At 42.1% G+C, this 23,721-nt stretch overlaps 1 protein-coding gene across 11 annotated transcripts in view; it reads right to left on the bottom strand.

The window, feature by feature from the left end:
• The window catches only part of NCOA1 (nuclear receptor coactivator 1), a 334,422-nt gene that overhangs the window by 233,955 nt on the left and 76,746 nt on the right, over positions 1 to 23,721 (bottom strand). For all 11 annotated transcript variants that reach the window (XM_039530434.1, XM_039530433.1, XM_039530438.1 and 8 more), the window contains one exon: positions 15,063 to 15,232. The gene's annotated coding sequence lies outside the window, so the exon portion shown is untranslated. The remainder of the gene's footprint in view (positions 1 to 15,062; positions 15,233 to 23,721) is intronic.

Here is a 23,721-nt window from a genome sequence, read left to right as displayed (position 1 = left end):
GCAGGGAAAAAACAGCCTGGATATAGGGGAGTTGGGCTACTTTCAGGGAAGTTCATTTGGTTGCCATATGGGGGATGTGGATTTTATGTACCTTATTTCTGGGAAAATTTTGTTTTCCTTGATCTGCGTATCATAACAAGTGTACTGGATTTTTGCTATGAATAAGGCACTGTGTAAATCATGTTATTAAAAAAAGGAAAAAAAAGAATATTCACAAAAGTAAATGGCAAAGTATTGAATTTCACGCAGTTTGCACGAATGAATTTTACAACCAACCTTACTCAATTTCAAGGACTGAAATTCATTCTATCCTTGGAATTGACTAATGTTCACAGTTTGGGGGCATTTTCATGATTTCTGTGTCCTCTGTGAAATCATGATTTACACACGGCCCTATTTACGAAACTTAGTATAGAGGCTGAGAGGCAGAGAGCAAGTCCGAGACTGTGGATATGAGGCTTACATTAAGGAGTTATGGGAAGGTCCAAGAGTTCTGGACCAGAATATCAGCATATTTGGAGAATTTCACATCCGAAAGTTTCCCTTTGAAATAGTCTCTATTCTTCTTCTTCAAAAAAAAGATTTGATGGAGATCCTAACTTTGTTCAATCAAAACCAACATTTTGCTAACTGATATAAGACACTAATTTTCAATGGAAGCTATGTCAATGCCAAGTTTCCCATTCAAATTTGTTTTGGTTTGTTTTTTTTTAAGTACAGCCCTCCCCTAAAAAAGCTAGATTTTTTTAAAGATGTATTTATTTAAAGAGAAAAATTACTTCCCTACTCCACTCTCCACATTGAGTCCACTAACTTAAAATATGGCTTAAAGGGATTTTGTTCAAGCTTTCCAAATCAATTAATCTAAGCACGGGGGAAAACTACCCCAAGATGAGCATTTTGGAAAGTCAGGAGTAACAAGAACATTATACAAGTAATGGATGCAGTTTTACAACATTAAATATAGAAGCTGCAACTAGCACCACCACTATAGTAACTGGGAGAATGGAACAGAACATATTTTAGAAGCCTGTCAATAATGGTAAGACACCAAATTAATTCCCACAACATACTACCGGTATATTATTAATGTGAAAGGTAGAGCTGTACAAATGTAGATGGAAGCAACAGAGAAGGGAAAGGAAATAAGTACCAATTTATATCTTATTAATGTCCACAGGAAGGGCCTTTATAGCAAATACTGCATTATGTGAAGTGTATGGGATCATTAAGTCCAGAAAAGATATGGATTGATTATTTAAGTGTATGGCTTTCAGTTGTACAATACATCCTCTTTGTTAGCCCAGGAAGTAGAAACTCCTTGAGGACAACAGAATATCCAGCAAACTAAAACACCACTAATATTTCTAGCATCATTTATGGTCTTGCTGGATGCTGATTATGATTTTGCTAAAACCAATATACACACAGTTCATCCTGTGTATTCCACAGAGCAAGTTCTACACAAATAGAGGAGGCTGAAGAGAATCATGGATTAAACATCCCTAACTCAGCCAACCTCTCCCAGCCTCAAGTAATGTTTTATATTACAGTAACTCCTCACTTAACGTCGTAGTTATGTCCCTGAAAAATGCGACTTTAAGTGAAACAATGTTAAGCGAATCCAATTTCCCCATAAGAATTAATGTAAATAGGGGGGTTAGGTTCCAGGGCAGCTTCCCCTACTCCGCAAACACGAGAGGCGGGGGGTTCAACCCTCAGCCTGCCCACTCCACTTCTTCCCCCAAGCCCCCACTCTTGACCCGCCTCTTCTCCCCCCCACACCTCCTCCCCCTTTACTTCGCTCACTGCGTCCTGGCTCCTCCCCCACCCTCCCCTCCCTTCTAAACGCCAAGCCAGCTGATTGCCGCATAGGGGAGGGAAGGGGGAGGTGCACCAAGTCCTCGCTCCTCCCCCCTCCCTCCTGCCTCCAAAACGCTGCAAGCCAACTAATTGCCGCCGGCAGGAGAGGGAGTGGAGATGTGCAGAGTCCTCGCTCCTCCCGCCTCCCTAGGGCAATCAGCTGGCTTGTGGTGTTTTGGAAGCAGGAGGGAGGGGAAAGGAGCAAGGACTCGGTGCGCAGGCTCCCCGTCCCTCTCCTGCCTCCCGAATGCGGCAAACCAGCTGATTGCCCTGGGCAGGAGGGAGGTGGGAGGAGCGAGGACTCGATGCACCTCCACTCCGTCCCCTGCCTCCAATCAGCTGGCTTGCCGCAGTTGGGAGGCAGGGGAGGGAGAGGGAGCCTGCACGCTGAGTCCTCCTCCTCCCCCCTCCCTTCTGCCTCCAAAATGCCGCAAGACAGCTGATTGCCACAAGCAGGAGGCAGGGGGTGGAGGGGGAAGGCGCTGATCCGCAGAGTCTGCTGACAGGCGGGAGGCACTGGGGGGAAGCAACTGTAGGGAGGCTGCCAGCTGTGGAGAAAGCAGGCAGCCAAACAACGTAAGAGTGGAGCATTGCACAACTTTAAATGAGTATGTTCCCTAACTGATCAGCAATGTAACAACGAAACAACATTAAGCCGGACGACTTTAAGTGAGGAGTTACTGTACATGCATCAATAGCAAATTAGTACAAGCAATTTTGGATCTGGGCAAATATTTGAAAACAAAGTTATATAGGATAATGGAAAAGGCAATAAGAAGAGGTTTTATAAGTACATTAGGAGCAACAGAAAGACAAGAGAAAGCATGTTTCCATCACTTTATTAAGTGTCACAAGAGACGGGTGAGGTAATATCTTTTACTGGACCAAATTCTGTTGGTGAGAGAGACAAGCTTAAACAGAGCTCTTCTTCAGATCTGGGAAATGTACTCATTGTCATAGCTAAATACAAAGTAGAACAGATTGTTTATCATAAATACCTCACACTTATTTCAAGGGACTTTTCATGGTGAAGTAATGCCATTAACACCCCTCCAGTCAGAGGGGAAAGGAGATCTGGGGGTTATAGATTGTTGTAAGAAGCCATTGATCTAGAATTTCTATTCAGTCTGTGATTTTTAGTATCTAGCAAAGTTATGCATTTAAGCTCCCAGGCTCACCTTTTGAGGGTGTTATTCAAGTTTCCTTTGAAGATGAGGACTGAGAGTCATATAGAGAGTGACTGCATTATGAAAAGTGTTCACCCACAGGCGATATGGTGTTTTTCGTTTTTTATCATTTTTCTGTCTGAGTTCATTCGACAGTCTCATTTCATCCACTTAGTAGTAGTTGGGGCATTTAGTGCAGCGGCGACGTACACCATATGTTGTAACAGGCATGTGTAGACAAAAGATTCCCACCTTGTGCCAATGGTATAAAAGGGGTGGAGCAGAACAAAGAGGGCAGCCAATCATGAGAAAGCAGGGCCGGCTCCAGGCACCAGCTGAGCAAGCAGGTGCTTGGGACGGCCAAGGGGAAGGGGCGGCACATCGGGATCTTGCGTGGCGGCTCCCTCTCGGAGGGAAGGACCGGCTGCTGAATTGCCGCCGAAGAAGAAAGTGGTGTGGTGAAGCAGCTGCCGATCGCGGCCTTTTTGGGGGGGGGGGGGAGGGGGGGCGCCGCTTGGGGTGGCAAAAACCCTGGAGCCAGCCCTGTGAGAAAGCCCCTGCTTTCCACCTAAGATGTCCGCTGGAACTAACAAGGACTGTACCGGGGAAAGGATTGGGCCCAGACTAGGAAGGCATCTAGTCTGTGAAAGAAGCCTATTGGACTATCTCTGAGGATGAAATATTACTTGTAATCAGTTTCTTAATGTATTAGGCTTAGACTTGCATGTTTTTGCTTTATTTTTCTTGATGACTTACTTTGTTCTGTCTGTTATTACTTGAAACCACTTAAATCCTACTTTCTATTCTTAATAAAATCACTTTTGTTTATTAATGAACCCAGAGTAAGTGATTAATACCTGGGGGAGCAAACAGCTGTGCATCTCTCTCTATCAGTGTTATAGACAGCTGACAATTTATGAGTTTACCCTATGTAAGCTTTATACAGAGGAAAACAGATTTATTTAGGACCCACTGGGGTCTGGGTGCTGGAGGCAGGTAATCTGCTAAACTGTTTTCAGTTAAGTCTACAGCTTTGGGTTGTGGCCCAGACCCTGAGTCTGCATTGCAGCAGGCTAGCGTGTCTGGATCAACAAGGCAGGGTTCTGGAATCCCAAACTGGCAGGGAAAACGGGCTCAGAGGTAATCTCAGCGCATCAGGTGACATTCCCAAGGTGATCTCTGTGACCGAACCAGTCACAGAGGGGGGGTCAGGAAAGGATATAGGTTTCAGGATATAGTCCCCATTGAGTACGGATTGTAATTGTTTGATGATACCTCATATGCATTCCATGGGAACTAGGACGGCTCACCAATATGCCAACCTCATAATTTTGCTAGATACTAAAAATCATGGACTGAATAGAAACGCTGAATGTATGGCTTCTTACAATCCATAACCCACTTAACACCCTCCCACTCCAGCATCATCTCTTCCCCTCCTTTCCTTCCTATGACTGGAGAGCTGTTAAGAGGTAACTTTACCTTTAATTGTCCCTTGAAATGTGTGTTTACTTATGCTAAGCAATCTATTCCACGTTGTATTTAGCTGTGACACTCTGGGTATATCTACACTGCAAGTGTTGGAGTAAATCACAAATTATGAGTCAACAGCATGATGTGGTTGCAAAATAAGGCTAATATCTTTCTGGGCTGTATTAACAGGAGCGTCATATCTAAGCCACAGGGAGTAACTCTTCCACTCTGCTCAGCACTGGTGCAGCCTCAGCTGGAATACTGTATCCAGTTTTGAGCTCCATATTTTAGGAAAGATGTGGATAAATTACAGAGAATCCAGAAAACAACAACAGAAAGGATAAAACGTTTAGAAAACCTGACCTATGGGGAAAGGTTAAGAAAACTGGGCATGTTTAGTTTTGAGAAAAGACAACTGAGGAGGGATCCGATAACAGTTTTCAAATATGTTAAAGGCTATTAGTGATCCACTATTCTCCATGTCCATTAAAAGGTAGAACAAGTAGTACTGGGCTTAATCTGCTGCAAGACAGATTTAGGTTAGATACTAGGGGAAAAAAATCTAACTCAAAGGGTAGTTAAGACCTGGAACAGGCTTCCAAGGGTAGCTGTGGAATCCCCGTCATTGGAGGTTTTTAAGAACAGGTTGGACAAACACCTGTCACAGATATCCTACGTGTTACTAGAGGGCTGGACTTGACTTCTCAGGTCCCTTCCAACCCTACATTTCTATGATTCTATAGAAACTTATAAGCTACAAATGAGCCTTATCTATAAATAAGGTTGCTGAAACACCTGAAGAGGCTTGCAGTTTTCCCATCTTCTGGAAGTTTCTAGTTACTGACACCAAAAGTAGTATTTTGAAGGAGTAATTTTGTTATATTAGTTCCACATACACTGGCCAATAGGTTACATCTTAAAATTCTGGATAAATTTTGTAAACTTTAGTGCCTCAAGTTAAGAAATCAAATCCTTATTTAGGTATTTAAGTGGTTTGACTTTCATTGGCGTTGAACATCAACAGAAGCTGTGGGTGCTCAATACCTTTCTATGAGCCAGAGCACTTTTACCTTTAGTACCCAATTTTAGGCACCTCCATTGAAAATTTTGGCTTTAAGGCTATAATTAAATTTAAGAAACAGAACAAAACCCAATAAGTGTAACTAAAACTAACTACTTTAAATGAAAAGGTTCTCGCCCGTAATTCCCATTCCCCAAAAGTCTGAAATTCTGCTAGCATGTTTGTTTTCTCTATCATTTTTTCTGAAGTCCCATGAGTTGTTTCTCCACCCATCTTTGAAGTTGTATAGTCACCTCTGATTCCTATTAATTTAATATGAACATGAAAAAGAACATGGTCTCTTCAATGCTTACCAAATTATTCTCATTGATTCTGCAGTAGTCCACAGCTCAACAAAGATCAAAGTGTCTTTATCTAGTTAACACTTGAACACTTCTAATAATGTTGCCTTAACAACCTCTCTTAGCAAAATAGTCCAGTCTAATTCCAATTAATCTTACTGTTAGAAATCCTTCCTTAATACTGATGGCTGACAAAAAATGACATTGTGTCTTCAAATCAGCGATGAACTTATTTATTTCAGCAAATGAATGACCAGAAATTCCATTTAGAACAATTTAAGCATTTCAGGCTAGAATGGTCTTCATGTTTAGCTCTTTAAAAAAAAAAGGGTATACTTTTTCAGAGAAGCTTTAGCCAGAAAGCATAGTGCTATCTGAAATATCTTCTGCAGATAAGCACAAGGAAACTTGAGTGCTTTCTTTAGGCATCAATCCTACAGTAAAAATCTTATACAAAACAAGCCATCATTTCCTTTTGGGGAAAAACTGAAGCGGTTCAAAACTTTCCACAGCGCTCCTCTGGTGTAAGATGCTGAGTTTCATTCCCACCTGAATTGAGGACTGAAATGGGAATTAAGAAAAAAAATTTGCCACAGTTTATTACAAGTTACTGTCTGTTACAGCTGCCTCCCTGCTGCATTCCTTTTTTGTTTTCCTCTCTGTGTGGCCGCCCCTCCCGGCCATGGGGCTAGCAAGAGTCATAGCCTGGCCCTGCTCAGTGGAATGGCCTTTGCAGACTAACCGGAGCCATTGCTCTGCTCAGGTGGGGGTGGGCCCCTGCCTCCTTTGTTCAGACCTGGGCTCGGTGTAGGGGGCGCTGCCCAAAGTCATGCCTGTGACTTAGAACTAGCCCGGAAACATCTGTGCACACCTGAAGACTTTTCCCTGCTTTCTCTCCTCCCCTCTAACAAGGGGGACCAATCAAAGTTACTGGCGGGAAACTGCCTAAGTCTGCCTATATAACCAGACATTTTCTAAGAAGACCTCGGAGAAGGTCCTTGCTTTGCCACCTGGTCTGATCAGCTAGGGGTCTTTGGGAGGCCCTCTCCCCGCTCTCGTTTGTTTTTGAGCGTACCCCCGTTTTTAAACTCCCCTCCCACGAACAACAAATTTTGCCTGGAGATCTCCTGATTATTGTGAGCAAATTGAGTCCTCTCTGTGTCCTCTGATGCTGCTGCTGTGCCTGCCTCTGCTGTTGTCCTGGGGATTGGTAAGAACTCTCTCTTGCAGACCCTCCCTGTTCTAGCTGCTGGCTTTTCTTTCCCCAACAGACAGACCCAAGTTAACTCCTTGGTCTGCATCTGTAATCTGTTTCTGGTTCTGCAGCTCTTTTGCTGCTAGAAATAAACCTGTGCCTCCCTGGATTATGTCCTGGGCAGCTCACTTGCAGTTGCTCCACTGCTGCAGCCACACCCTTGGAGAACCACCCCTAGTATAAGGTGCACTCATTAGGTTAAGTTAGGTTTAGCATTATACTCTGTAAGTTAGGCTTAGAAAATTGTTGCATTGTGTTTTGTTACTTGCTAATTTGTGTAGTCTTGGTTAAGTTAGATCATAGATAAGATTTTGCTGTGTTTTGCATAATTGTGGTTAAGTCTGTCTTTCCACTGCAACCCCGCCCCCCCAGCTTCTTTGTGTCCCTCTGACTCCTTACAGTCTGTCTGTTCTCTGCGTCTCTCTAAGTTTAAATCTCCCTCTGCTCCACCACGTGCCCCTCTTCCCCCATCCCAATCTAGCATAAAACCCCATTGGTTACTTTTTCCTCTCTGATACACCTCACATTCTACATTTACACCACTGTGACCCATTTTTACCTAAAATTGTTTGTTATTTAACATATTTTTCCATAACTGTTAGTTGGTTATATGCTGCTGTGACACACCTTTCTACATAGGAATTGTTAACTGCCTGTTACATTTATACCTCAGTGTTAATTGTTTACCAACTGTATTATACCCCACTATTGAAACCCCCTATACTGTTCACCAAAAGAAACCCCTCCCCAATTGTCTACCTTAACAAACCCCACACCCCTCACTATTGAATTTTCCCTGTTTTTTGCATTTTCTTAATAAAGTTTATTTTGCACCCCACCCATGTGGTAATTGCTCCCCAAGATCCCATATACCTGCTGGCAGGGACAGTTACCACATCTGAAGAATTCAACAAACAAGTTAGGCTTCTGTAAACACCTCAGAGTTAAATTAATCTATGTGCTGAGGCTAACACATTATATATACACATCACTTCAATCATCTTTGGAGGTCTTTGCAATGGCACAAGAGCCTTTTGCTGACCCTTTGCACAAGGGCAAATTTCATCTGAAAGAAGAAAAGTAAGAGCTGACAAGCCTATCAGCTAGATATGGAAAAACCCTGATAACCTCTAACTTTAGCTGACACCAAAGCTAATATCAATGTGGATAAATGACATTATCAAGTGGAATTTCTTTTTATTCATAATGCAACTTTTCTAGAGTAAATCATAAATATTTCTGAGGAGTTTCTCTAACAGGGACATGAAGAGGAGACATGTTCTTCAGTTTTATTCATGCAAAACAATCCAAGTCTGACTCTCCAAACAGGATATACAGGCAAGTCGCATCATACGCGCGTTAACTTAGGCAAATTCGCCTATACGCGCTCGGCAAAAAAAAGAAAAACAAAATACCTGTAAATAGTGCCGGCAATTCAACCCAATGAGCGTATGCCCCAGAGTGAGCGTGAGATGGGAGACGTGAATTGCCGTTCCCTCCGTCAGTCTCAGTTCCTGTGTGCCTCTCATAGTGTCAGCATCTCGCCACGCTGAGTGTGATTCTCGTGTTTAAAGATATGTATTTTTTGTACAACATGGCCCCTAAATGCAAGCCAACTACTTCATCTGATGCTCAACCGAAGAAACAGCGATCTTTTCTAACACTGGAGGAAAAGCTGGCTGTGTTGGACTTATTGAGAGACAATATGTCGGTCTCCAACGTGGCGCATAAATATGGCCGCAACGAATCTAGCATCCGTGCCATCAAGATTCAAGAGAGAGAAATTCGTCAAGACGTGGCATCAAGTGCTCCAATAATTGCTAAGGTGACGAGCCAGGTGCGTGATAAGACTTTAGTGAAGACTGAAAAAACATTAAACTCATGGCTGGAAGTCATAATTGTAAACGTGTGCCGATCGATGTCAACACGTTACAAAAAAAGGCTCTTAGCCTCTACATGCTGTTCAAACCTCCTGCCAAAGAGGGACAGCTTTCTGATGAAAAGGAATTCAAAGCCAGCAAAGGTTGGTTTAACAGTTTTAGGAACCGCTTCAACCTCAAAAACATGCAGACTACTGGTGAAGCTGCATCTGCCAATGAAGAGGTAGCAAAGGGACAGCTCAGTGGTTTGAGCATTGGCCTGCTAAACCCAGGGTTGTGAGTTCAATCCTTGAGCGGGCCACTTAGGGATCTGGGGCAAAAATCTGTCAGGGGATTGGTCCTGATTTGAGCAGGGGGTTGGACTAGATGACCTCCTGAGGTCCCTTCCAACCCTGAGATTCTATGTTATAAAAGCCTACCCCCAAACAATTAAAGAAAATCATAGAAGAAAAGAGCTATCTTCCAGAACAAGCTTTTAATGCTGACGAGATTGGGCTCTTCTGGAAAAAAAAATGCCCAACCGCACTTACATTTTGAAATCAGAAAGACAAGCCCCTGGCTTCAAAGCAGTTAAAGACCATGTGACTGTGTTGTTTTGTGGCAATGCGGCTGGGCATTTAATAAAGCTGGGCTTGCTCTACAGGGCTGCAAATCCCTGAGCCCTAAAAGGCAAGAATGAAAATCTCCTGCCTGCGCTCTGGCAATCAAATAAAAAGGCTTGGGTGACAGTAGCATTATTTCTGGATTGGTTCCACAAGTGTTTCATTCCGGAGGTCAAGCGGTACCTCGAAGAGAAAGGAGTTGACTTTAAAGCGTTGCTGATTCTAGACAATGCTCCTGGCCACCCTGCGGCACTCCGGTTTGCACATAACATTGAATTCATCTTTCTCCCCGCCAAATACCACATCCATCCTCCAACCTCTCGACCAAGGCATGATTCGCTGTTTCAAGGCCACGTACACGAGGCTTAGGTTCTCACAGATACATAGCACTATGGAAGCTGATCCCAATCTTAATGTGATGGAGTGTTGGAAGTCCTTCAACATTGCCGATTGCATCACTTATATTAAACAGGCAATGGATGCAATCAAGCCTGAAACAGTCGATGCATGTTGGTCGAAACCTATGGAAAGAATGTGTGAATGATTTTAAGGGTTTCCCGACCATTGACAAAGAAGTGAAATGCATTGTTCAGGTGGCCAGGCAAGTGGGTGGTGACGGCTTCGTCGACATCCTTGAGGAAGAAATTGAAGAATTAATTGAGAGCCATAGCGAAACATTGACTAACGAAGAGTTAGAGGAACTGATAGAATCGTCTACAGAAGACGAAGATGATGATGAGAAACAGGAAGAGCCAGCAAGTTGGAATCTTCATAAATTTGCTGAAGTGTTCCAAGCAGCGAAACACCTGAATGATTTAATTTCTGAATATGATCCCTCTATGGAACGAAGCCTCAAAAAATCACACTTAGTATTACAAATGATTTGAGGCCATATCAAGAAATGTTTGAGCAGCTCAAGACACAACAGCAATAGTTGCCGATCACGACATTTTTCAAGGAAAAATAGCCAGCAGAAGATGAGCCTATGCAATCAACTTCGAGCTGAACCAGAGCCAACCATTTCGTCTACGACTCGCTCTCGATCACCCAAGCTCTCCGTCACCTCAGTTTCCTGAATCGAAATCAAGCCCTGACAACCCCCTGTAATTACCCCGTAATTAAAAATACAGTACTGTAAAATTATATTTTGCATATGTACTCTTTATTATATACTGTACATTACTGTATGCATTATACACATACATATTACTGTACAGTGTTGTATACACAAAACCTTGTACAGTATACTGTACTTTATGGGCAATTTAAGGAATTTTCAAGGGTAATTTTGACTATTCGCAATTTTTGCCTTAAGCGCTGACTTTAGAACCTAACCCCCACGACTCCACTGTACATGTATAATTCAGCGTTAAAACACAAAAACCTAATTTTCAATCACTCAGTTTCAATAATAGACTATTTTAAATGCATGAGTGTTAGACAATTCTATACTTGTGGAAATTCCAAGAAGCAGCAATCTAATGAGGGTCAATAATATAATGGCCTTCCACAGCCAAGTTATGTACATCACTGCTACTTTTTCCCCAAAATGATTTTTCTCTTCAAAAATAATATGTACAAAAGACCTTTTGGGATTAAGTTGACCATCCATTTTATTACATTATTTAAACAACAGTTTGGCCTCAAATGCAGACTTGTCAGATACTACCCCCTCCCATCCACCACAAAGAGAAGCAGCACTCATCTTCAACAGTGACTGGGAGATTACACTACCAAACTTTACAATACAACCTCAAATACAATATACAGTAGCTTCAAAAGCAGCCAACAGTGCAATGTTACTTTTTTCAATCAACATATGGGCAGGAGGTTGCAACCATTTCTTCCACATCAGAACTCTGCTCGCATGATCCATGCCTTCGTCGCTGAGATTATATTACCGAAATGCACTTTATGTGGGACTGCATCTCAAGTCAACTGGGAAACTGAAGCCAGCAAAGAATGTGGCAGCTCACTTATCAAGTGGAGTTTCTCACTCTGAGCAGGTGACTGCAGTGCTCTGGGATCACTACTGTTTGCTAGCTTCTGAGTGGAGTTTCGGTTTTGACATATAAAGCTCTGAATGATTTAGAGCTGACGTACTGGAGAGGCACCTCTCTCCCCATCTGATACTCTCGGAGTAAAAGAAATAGAGCTGGGGCTAGGAACTCTTTGTGAGGGGCCTCTAGTTCCAAATAGCCCAAGTTTGTTGGCCTTCTGGGCACCCTGTAAAGCACATCCTCTCCTCAAGCTTCAAGAAGGGAATAGTGGGCCGATGGCATTGCTTTGTGCTCTGAGAACAGGGTATTCATAGATGAAGTGGGTTTGGGTTTTCTTCCTGGTTTTGGTAGGGCTGCTACATATATTTTTCTTTTTATTCGGGTGAATAAATACACAACAAAGGCTTAGATAGAGCCCTCAACAGTCACTTTATGTTATGTATAAACCTTAGGGATAATATTAGAAAGCTTTTCTTTAACGTGATCACATTTTTTCTTGTTTTACTTCCAAATACATTTTTCTTTTAATTAAAAAACCCTTAAAAATAGAAGAGTAGAAGGAGTCTATTTATTGCTCTGTAAAACCCTGATTCCAGATTGATAAGAGATCTGTCCAGAAAATAAGCAGTGTGATATAACAGTGAAGTGAATACAGTGCACAGAGATGTGGAGCAATAGTCGTATTCAGTACTAAGTGCTATTCTCACTGAATTCTGAGACTTTTTTTATTGTAAAAACAAATATCCACAGAAATGTCTTTGAACTTAGTGACTAATCAGAAAGTCACAGCTCTTCTTTGCAAAGGGAGTCTGAAACCTGATAAATGAAGTGAAATAATAATAATTAGTAATATTTTCCTCTTCATTCACTCATTTTACTATTAAAGCCCTCCAAGAGCTTTACAATGGTGGTTACATATTATTATCCTCATTTTACAAATGGAAACACTGAAGCATAGAGAGGACAAAAGGTAAGCAGGGGACTGGACTCAATGACCCAAGAGGTCCCTTTCAATGCTATGTTCCTATGGATCACCCAACGCCATGCAGCAACATGAGTCAAGAACAGTATGTAGGGTGCCTTAATCCATTAGCCACCTATTAACCCACAAACATCCTTCCAGTAACAAAATCAGCCTATGAAGGAGACCCAACAACAGCATCATACTTCTACACAGCATCTATATTCTATTCAAGGATAATATTGTGAATTTTAGTTAAGCAAGGGACATTTCAAGCCAATATAAAAAATTCTAGAAACTCTAGTTTGCATTCCAACCCCTAGTGCAACCTGGTTCTGGACAACGGACTTTATTTGAAAGCTTCTTAAGAAACTCTTGGTGAATGAGTGATAAGCTACGTTGAACAGGGTAGTATAATACTGACAGTATAACTGCTCACCTCGTGATAATGCCTGCATGATTATTTTCCCTATTGTGGTGGGTTGTTTTTTTGTTTTTTTTTTTTAATTGTTTGGCCTGTTCTTTGTGCATTTTCAACATCTGTGATGGTCTGCATGATGGAAAGAACATTTCCTTTCATATTAAACTGTCCAGATTTGATGATTGTGCAAAGGGTGTATATAAATGCCAGTGCTAAATTAGAAAAAGCTGGAGAAGAAAATGAAACAGGTAGAGTTCTGCTATCTGGAGAGTGTGATGATATTTGATGGTGGCTGCGATGAAAATATTCACATGAGATGAAGAAAAAATGAACACCACTTTTGGAAGGATGAACAACATCTGGTCAAACCAAGGTCTCAACACGAAACTAAAAGTCAGATTATACCATGCGATTGTACTGAGTATACTACTGTACAGGGCAGAGACTTGGTTGAAGACAGGAGCTAACAAAAAGAAACTGGAAGTTGCCCATCAGAGATGGCTGAGGAAGATACTACACATTTCATGGAAAGACAAAACAACAAACGAGGCCTGGTCTACACTAAGTGGGGGGGGGGGGTCGAACTAAGGTACGAACTAGCTTAGTTCGAAGTACTCACCCGTCCAGACGCCGCGGGATCGAAGTCCGCGGCTCCCCCGTCGACTCCGCCACCGCCGTTCACGGTGGTGGAGTTCCGGAGTCGACGGGAGCGCGTTCGGAGTTTGAACTATCGCGTCTAGATTAGACACGATAGTTCGAACTCCGAGAAGTCGAACGCTACGCGTCGACCCGGTGGGTAAGTATAGACGTACCCTGAGAGAGTAAGGGAGTGGACAGAGCAGGTTGTATTAGAAAATATCAAAGAAAAAAGCTCAGGCAGTTGAGACACATACACCATATAGAAGATGGGAGATGAACTAAGCAAGCATTGAATTGGGTATCCAGGTAGGAAAGAAAATGATGTAGGCCAAACAAGAACTGGCAGATGACAGCGACAAAGGTTACCGAACGTGTGGACATTGCTGAGGAAGAACTACCACAATTACCGAGCCACTAATTAATGGAGGAACCGGACTGCCCAATATGTCAATAGCACAGGAGGAACTAAAGTCTAAAGTTAGGATGATGGTGTTTAAAGCTGCTGGTATTTTTACCACTATGCTCATTTAAGTTTTTCTGTTCTGTGTAGTTCCCACTCTATTACAGCAATTTTTCTTCAAATTAAAATATAGCTGGTTGCTAGCAAGCTACAGAAATGTCCAAGCCATTACGTATATCAGCTAGGAAGGGCTACAAGGATACTGACTGCATTGTTCTTCCACCAGAGACTATATTTAGTCCCTGACATTTAACACACAAGCTTGAGACTTGGGAAACACACTATGAGCTCAAGTGTTCTACAGAGAAGCTCTGAAAGCTCCAGGTCAAACCACGAGAGTAATATTAACTAATTAAAGCCACCAGACCTGTCTTGAGTATGTAGCCTATGCATAAGAACATAAGAACGGCCATACTGGGTCAGAACAAAGGTCCATCTAGCCCAGTATCCTGTCTTCCAACAGTAGCCAATGCCAGATGCCCCAGAGGGAATGAACAGAACAGGTAATCATCAAGTGATTCATCCCCTGTTGCTCATTCCCAGCTTCTTGCAAACAGAGGCTAGGGACACCATCCCTGCCAATCCCGGCTAATGACCATCGATGGACCTATCCTTCATGAACTTTTCTAGTTTTTTTGAACCGTGTTGTAGTCTTCGCCTTCACAACACTTCACTCTGCAATTGCAGCAACTAACCATTAAAGCACACCAAGTCAATATGGACTAGTTTTGCAGTAATTTTTTTCCTTTATGGACTTCTAAGGCAGATTTTTTAACTGCTGATACACTACAGACTGGCTGCCAGTCTGATCCATGGAAAGCAAACCCTTAGGATACAGAGGTGAGACAGAATGCTTTGAGAAGTTCCAATGATTGGTTCCACATTTAGAGATGCCTTAGCAAAAGGCATCTCTGACAGTTTTAAACAATTTTCACTTGAGGTGGAGAAAGAACAAAAAAAGAAAAAACCTGAAAACTTACCTCTACCTTTCCAGAGGTGGACGATGACTCATGGGAAAAAATGGACTCTTCAGTAAATTAAACAGTAAAACAAAAGAATCCTAGAACTTCAGAAAACACAAGCATCGATCGTCCATGGGCAGTCTTCAGATGTACTCTCCCGGCAGGGGACCAGCATCAATTATTGAATTCTGGTGAGAAAAAGGGCAAACAGACATTTTGGTTACATTACTGTCTCCCAATAAACCAAATGACACAGGATTCAACTTTCAGCATCTTAAGTGAAAAATAGCAGTTAGTTAATTTCAACATTAATTTGTGGCAATATCATATTAAAAGCATGTTGGTTTTATTAATTCTACATACACCAAAGCAGTTTGTTCTTTGGTTGCATTACAAAAAGGCTTAATAGGGTAGCAGTTTTTCCAGCCTTTAGTGACTTGGAAAAAAAATCAACATTTAAAGACCTTATTCCTCAGCAAATCCATGCTAAAGAATGGAAGTTTCACAGTCCAGAAACTCTAGAGCTTTTAACAAACATTAGGTTCAATGTCACTTACAGATATGCTTATCTTCTGCCCCCTTCCCCCTCTTATATAATGCCTAACACAGAATACCCACAGGAAAAAGCAGCACAGATCCAGAAACAAACTGATAACAATTTGCGATAGCCAGACATCATCCACGAAGACACAAATGAGCACCAAAAAATTAAGTTGACGCTCATCAGCGCTAGACTGGTGGTCAACAGTCCTCAAATCGTCAGTGAATTCATTATGGATGAGGCCCCAGATGCAATATGATCACCGTCTGAGCACTGCTTCACAGGGTGTGGGTAGTAATTTGCTTCTGTTATAGTTCAGGAAGGATCATCCAGTGGCTAGGACACTAACCCAGGACTCAGGAAACCTGAGTTCAAGTCCCTGCTCCTCCACAGACTACAGCAAGTCATTTAGCTTCTCTGTGCCTCAGTGCCCCATCTGTAAAATGGAAATAAATAGAACTTCCTTACCTCGCAGGGGTGTTGGGAATAAATACATTAAAGATTGCAAGGGGCTCATAATACAGCAAATGGGGATACGTAAGTGCCTAAGAAACTGCAAAGTACTATCCGTGTGGAACAAAAGGAAACCAGGCAGTAGTTATGGCTCCCTAAAGCCACAATTCCTTCCCTCAGTCCAAGTCTTTATTCAAGCCTAATTTAATGGTGTCCATTTTGCAAATTAATTCCAATTCAGCAGTCTCTCGTTGGAGTCTGTTTTTGAAGTTTTTTTGCTGTAATATTGCGACTTTTAGATCTGTCATCGAGTGACAAGGGAGACTGAAGTGTTCTCCGACTGGTTTTTGAATGTTATAATTCTTGACGTCTGATTTGTGTCCATTTATTCTTTTACGTAGAGACTGTCCGGTTTGGCCAATGTACATGGCGGAGGCATGTTAAACATTAAAATCAGGCCCAGAGATGGTCCACCTCGCTCCTACCAGACTACAAACAGAATACGGCACCTATCAGTAATGTGTAGACTTGGAACTTTAAAAGGGCCAGTTACCCAAAGCTTAAAGCAACTGGTCAGCATAACTGATAGAAAGTGTTAGCAAAAATTGGAAATCACACAAGGCCATCCTACTAGAGTCTGAATAAATGCAATTGCACAAACTTGGGGAAAAATGACGCTACTCAAAAATCTATCTTGGTTAAAAGGAGATGTGAAAGCAGCAATAAAATATGGGAAAAAAAACAATATATAAAGACCACAAAAAGGGGACGTTAATAGCAATAAATTAAAGTTAAAAAAATGCAGGCAACTGATAAGTACAAAAAATCAGTGAAATATTAATGGCCAATAGGGTTAAAGCCAACAAGGCATTTTTAAATCATATTAAGAACAATAAGACATTTGACTTAGTACCACATGACATTGTTTTAAAAACTTGCTTTACATGGAACTAACAGGGCACATATTACATGAATTAAAAACTTAATAACTAAACTTTGAGATCAGTGAATATGGAGATATTAATAAGTGGGGCAGTTACTAGTGGAGTCCCGTAGGGATCGGTTCTTGGTATAACACTATTCAATACCTTTATCAGTGATCTAGTTGATAATATAAAATCTTTGCTGATAAAATTTGCAGAGGACAGAAAGATTGGTGGGATAGCAAACAACGAGGACAAGATACTGTTACAAAGCAATCTGAGTCACCAGGTTAAGTGCCTCAATCCCACAAAGTGTGTTTCAATACAGCAAAATGCAAGGTAATACATCTGAGAACAAAGAATGAAGCCAAAACTACAAGATCGGAGACGGGCTTGGAAAGCAGTGACTCAGAGAAGGACTTGGGGTCATCATAGGTAACCACCTGAACATGAGCGCTCAGTGCAATGCTGTGGCAAAGAAGGCCACTACAGTCACTGAATGTATAAAAAAGGGAATATCTAGTACAAGTAGGGAAGTGATCTTGCTTTGGTACACTACATTAGTAAGAGCACTACTAGATTAGACATCAGCACTGGACACACACTTCAAGAAGGATGAAGAAATACTGGAGAAAGTCAAAGAAGAGTCACAAAAACAATCCAGGGGGCTGGAAAACAAGCCTTACAATGTGAGATTTAAGGAGCTCAATGTATTCATTTTATCAAAGGGAAGGCTGAGAGGTGATATGGGGGGAAGGAATAGCTCAGTGGTTTGAGCATTGGCCTGCTAAACCCAGGGTTGAGAGTTCCATCCTTGAGGGGGCCATTTGGGGATTCACCCACGAAAGCTCCAATATGTTTGTTAGTCTATAAGGTGCCACAGAACTCTTTGCCGCTTTTACAGATCCAGATTAACATGGCTACCCCTCTGATACTGTGTATAGTTAGTTACACATGGGAAATATATCTGATGGTGGGGGCATTTCAATCTTGCAGACAAAGGCAAAACAAGATCCAAGGATTGGAAATTGAAGTTAAACAAATTCAACCTTGAAATAAGTGAAGATAATTAAACTTGGAACAGCTTAGCAGGGGAGGTGGTAGACTCACCATCACTTGTAGCCTTTAAAATAAAATTAGACATTTTTCTGAAAGATACGCTTTACTCCAGTTTCTGGGAAAACAAACAAACAATCTACAGCCTGTGCACACAGGAGGGCAGACTAGATGATCATAGTGGTACCTTCTGGCATTTGATTCTATGAATCTACCGAGCACACCAAAGAACAAGAATGGGCAAGAAGGCAGATAGGTTAGCATTCAATAGTCTCATCTAACCACAAATACAATTAAGTTTCTCCCAACCCCCAGGAACTAGAAAATCTTTTGAATTCCTTCATCTAACAGACAGCAACAAAGGAAATCTAGGACTTCAAACTCATTAATAAACCCGAAAAGACCAAGGAGTTCATAAAGAAGCTGACTAAGACTCTGTCAGCAATAGTGAAGTTCTCTGGACTTATAATCCTAGGCGATGTCAATATCATAGAATACCAGGGTTGGAAGGGACCTCAGGAGGTCATCTAGTCCAACCCCCTGCTCAAAGCAGGACCAATCCCCAGACAGATTTTTGCCCCAGATCCCTAAATGGCCCCTCAAGGATTGAACTCACAATCCTGGGGTTAGCAGGCCAATGCTCAAACCACTGAGCTATCCCTCCCGCCTCCTATTCATACTGACAGGACCTTGGACACAAACACCCCAAAATTTGTCTCCTCTCTTTCCATCCTAAAACATTCACTAATAATTTCTAGTGTAATTCACATGGCTGGCCATATGTTGGACCGGATGTAGACAGAGATCATCATAAGCCAAACGCTGCTCTGGGTTAGACTACCACCTAACATAAGCAGCATGAAAAAAAAAAACAGGGAGTCCTTGTGGCACCTTAGAGACTAACAAATTTATTTGAGCATACTCTTTCATGGGCTAGAACCCACTTCATCAGATGTATGTAGTAAAAAATACAGGAGCAGGTATAAATACATGAAAGGATGTGGGGTGCTTTACCAAGTGTTAAGTCAGTCTGACAAGATAAATCAATTAACAGCAGGATATCAAGGGAGGAGAAGTCACTTTTGAAGTGGTAAGAGTGGCCCATTACAGACAGTTGACAAGAAGGTGTGAGTAACAGTAGGTAGAAATTAGTATAGGGGAAATTAAGTTTAGCTTTTGTAATGACCCAACCACTCCCAGTCTTTATTCAGGCCTAATCTGATGGCATCTAGCTTGCAAATTAATTCCAGTTCTGCAGCTTCACGTTGGAGCCCTGTTTTTAAAGTTTTTTTCTTGACGAACTGCCACTTTGAGGTCTGTTATTGAGTGACCAGAGAGACTGAAGTGTTCTCCTACTGGTTTTTGAATGTTATGATTCCTGATGTCAGATGTGTGTCCACTTATTCTTTTGAGTAGAGACCACCCGGTTTGGCCAATGTACATGGCAGAGGGGCATTGCTGGCACATGATGGCATATATCACATTGGTAGATGTGCAGCTGAACGAGCCCCGGATGGTGTGGCTGATGTGGTTAGGTCCTATGATGTTGTCCCTTGAATAGATATGTGGACGGAGTTGGCACCAGGGTTTGGTCCCTGGGTTGGTGTTTTTGTTTTGTGGTGTGTAGTTGCTGGTATTTGCTTCAGGTTGGGGGGCTGTCTGTAAGCGACGACTGGCCTGTCTCCCAAGGTCTGTGAGAGTGTGGGATGGTCCTTCAGGATAGGTTGTAGATCCCTGATGATGCACTGGAGAGGTTTTAGTTGGGGTCTGTAGGTGATGGCTAGTGGCGTTCTGTTACTTTCTTTGTTGGGTCTGTCTTGTAGCAGGTGACTTCTGGGTAGCCTTCTGGCTCTGTCAATCTGTTTCTTCACTTCACCGGGTGGGTATTGCAGTTTTAAGAAGGCTTGATAGAGATTCTGTATGTGTTTGTCTCTGTCTGAGGGATCGGAGCAAATGCGGTTGTATCACAGAGCTTGGCTGTAGACAACGGATCGAGTGGTGTGTTCTGGATGAAAGCTTGAGGCATGTAGATAAGTATAGCCGTCAGTAGGTTTCCGGTATAGGGTGGTGTTCATGTGAGCATTGCTTATTAGCACTGTAGTGTCTTGGAGTGGACCTCTTGTGTGGACTGGTCCAGGCTGAGGTTGATGGTAGGGTGGAAATCGTTGAAATCTTGGTGGAATTCCTCAAGGAATTCCTTGGGGGGAAGGATAGCTCAGTGGTTTGAGCATTGGCCTGCTAAACCCAGGATTGTGAGTTCAATCCTTGAGGAGGCCACTTAGGAATCTGGGGCAAAAATTGGTCCTGCTAGTGAAGGCAGGGGGCTGGACTCAATGACCTTTCAAGGTCCCTTCCAGTCCTAGGAGATTGGTATATCTCCAATTATTATTTATTAAGGACCTCCCTGCCTCTGGGCACCAGAATAGCAATTTTGCATGATTCAGACAAGAAATATTATGGGCTCACCAGATTCCAATACACAAAGGTCAACTAATTTAAATCAAAGTGATTTAAATTACTGATATATGCATATTTTAAATCAGCAGGCAAGAAATCTTGGTTTAAAAATCATTGATTTTAATCTCATTTTGCATTTACTTTTTATTTATTTTCCTATAGAAAGACTGAGTATCATTGATTGGTAACCATTAAAAAAACGGTTATTCACATTTCTGTAACTGTTGTTCCTCGAGATGTGTTGCTCATATCTATTCCAGTTAGGTGTGTGCGCATGCTGCGTGCACGGATGTCAGAAACTTTTTCCCTAGCAGCTACCCGTCGGGCTGGCTGGGGAGCCCCCTGGAGTGGCGCCGGTATGGTGCTTTATACAAGACCCTGCCGGCCCGACCCCCCTTCAGTTCCTTCTTGCCGGCTACTCCGACAGAGGGGAAGGTGGGGGGGGAATGGAATAGATATGAGCAACACATCTCGAAGAACAACAGTTACAGAAAGGTGAGTAACCGTTTTTTCTTCTTCAATTGCTTGCTCATATCAATTCCAGTTAGGTGACTCCCAAGCCTTACCTCGGAAGTGGGGTCAGAGTTTAGGTACCGGAGACTGTAAAATTGGTCTGCCAAAAACCGCATCACGAGTGTGCTGGACGATGGCATAGTGGGATGTGAAGGTGTGCACTGAGGCCCACGTGGCAGCTCTGCAAATTTCCTGGAGGGGAACGTGTGCCAGAAAGGCTGCCGACGATGCCTGAGCTCTAGTGGAGTGAGCCGTGAGAGCAGGCGGAGGGATGTGTGCCAAGCTGTAGCAGGTACGGATACATGCGGTGATCCATGAAGATATCCACTGGGAGGAGACCGGTGCGCCTTTCATGCGGTCCGTGATGGCAACGAACAACTGGGTTGTCTTACGGAATGGTTTTGTGCAGTCTATATAGAAGGCGAGCGCCCTCCTAACGTCCAGTGAATGGAGGCGTTGTTCCCGAAGGTCGGTGTGTGGTTTCGGGTAAAAAACTGCCAGGAAAATGTCCTGACTTACATGGAAATGGGACAACACTTTTGGCAGCAAGGCTGGGTGAGGTCTCAGCTGGACTTTATCTTTATGAAAAATGGTATAAGGTGCTTCACAGGTAAGAGCCCGTAGCTCAGACACCCGAAGCGCTGAAGTGATGGCCACTGGGAAGGCGACCTTCCAGGAAAGATAGAGGAGTGAGCAGGAAGCCAGCGGCTCGAAGGGAGGGCCCATAGGGCAGGAAAGAACCAAGTTAAGGTCCCATGCAGGTACAGGTGGCTTTGCTGGAGGATGGATTTTTTCCAGGCCTTTCAGGAAACGCCGCACGAGCGGGTGTGCAAACACCAAGCACCTGGGTAGAATGCAGAAATGACTGCGAGGTGGACCTTAAGAGAGCCAAACGCTAAATATACATATATTCATAGTCTTCATTTTTATATATTGTTATGTTATCTACTTACTAGATTAATTTTTACTTGTGATTTCTGTCAAACTTCACTTGGATGAAAACTAGAATTCAATTAAAAATACACAAGAACAGCATCTAAAAATTGTTTATTACATAAATAAAACTGCTTTAAATGTACTGGACACCTAACAAAAGAGCAGGTTTATTAATACGTTTTGCATTTTAGAAAAACTGGTTGTTTTTTTAAACAAAAGTAACATTATCTGTATTTATTGAACTGAACTGATTGTTTCTGGTCACCACGACCTTCAAGATTTTAGAACTAATAGAGCTCCTTTTTCTCACCTCAGTTTTATTCATAGACCGAAGGAGGAAAATAAGCTTTCCTGCTTTTTCAACCCCTCATAAGTTTCTCAACTTTGAATGAACTAATCATTCAAGTAAAATAGCTGAATAAACGGAAATGAAGAAAATATTCTCTTTGCACCTGCAGAAGAGGCTACTGCTATCAAAAGCTGGTTTAGTACTTCAACAAATTCTGGTTCCAGGTGCTTAACCAGTGACTTTCACCAGTTCAGTGGTTTCTTAAAATTTTTGTCAGTAAACATGTACTGGTTGATTTTTTTATTTAATTTAAATGATTTAATAGATTATAATAAGTTTAGGCCTTAATATAGGTTGCCATAATTTTAAATAGGTTTATTTTTAAAAAGAAAATGCATTTAATTTAAAACAAATTATCTTTTTTTTTAATCATCTATTTTTATCCACCCTGATATTCGGTGGCAACAGCGCAGCAAGGGACCAAGAAGCAATCAAATTGCGCATCATTATGACCACACATTAACCACTGTAATCAAAGTAACAGCTCCCAAACAACATTCTGCCTTCACATCATTCACACAGGTCTCTGTGTGACTAGTATAATATGAAAAGAAACTAGAGCACTGAAATCTAGATAAGGTAGAAATATTGAAACAAAAATTTTCAATATGTAAAAAATACACTAAGGCAAAATAACAGGCTAAAATCCTTTTTCTCCTCTTCTGCAGCAGCCACCCAAAAAAGCTATTCTGGTTAATGAAGCCCAACCGACTGTAGCCTGCAGAAGAATCCAGTAACACTTTCTGCTATCTTCTTCCTTACTGAACATCCCCTATATAGCCAATAGTTTCTTGGGGTACATAGAATCAAACATTACATACAACTTCAATATCTGGCCACCTCCCTTCCCCAAGTTTGATCCTTCTACACATCAGGAAGCCCTGGACAAAGTGAATGAAACAGAAGCCTCCACTTGCAAGTCAGACCTTTGCCCTTTCTGGCTGGGGAAAGTTTCAAGAATACCTAGGGTATCTGACAGATTGCCAGTGCCTTGTTCAACGAAGGATCTGTCTCTCCCGGTTTACAGCAAGACCAATCTTGAAACATTTGTTGACTCTACAGAACAAGACTTCCACCACCTGGAGTCAAATCTCCTACTCCTGAGCAAGCTGACTGAGAAGATAATGAACAGCAGTTCCTGAGCACATCTATAGCCTATAACCTAGATACAGGATCAATATCACCCCTGTACCACTCTCTCCGCAAGCTCCTTACCGAACTTCATCAAGATTCTAGTCCTTTCTTTGAAATCCTGCACACACAAAAAAAAAAAAAACTGGTACCAAGGTACCTAAAAGTTCACCTCATCCTCTAAGTCTCAATTGCTCAACAACTCTGCTCCTCATGAATAAAGGAACTATTTACCAAAAAGGTGAAGCTCACAGGGGTTTTCTTGGCAGCTGTGTTGTAGAATTAACTCCCAGAGGACTAAGATTAGCCAACACGCTC

Source organism: Mauremys reevesii, linkage group 3, assembly GCF_016161935.1.
Source record: "Mauremys reevesii isolate NIE-2019 linkage group 3, ASM1616193v1, whole genome shotgun sequence".
Taxonomy (NCBI): domain Eukaryota; kingdom Metazoa; phylum Chordata; order Testudines; family Geoemydidae; genus Mauremys; species Mauremys reevesii.
This window is presented reverse-complemented; position numbering and strand designations above follow the sequence as displayed.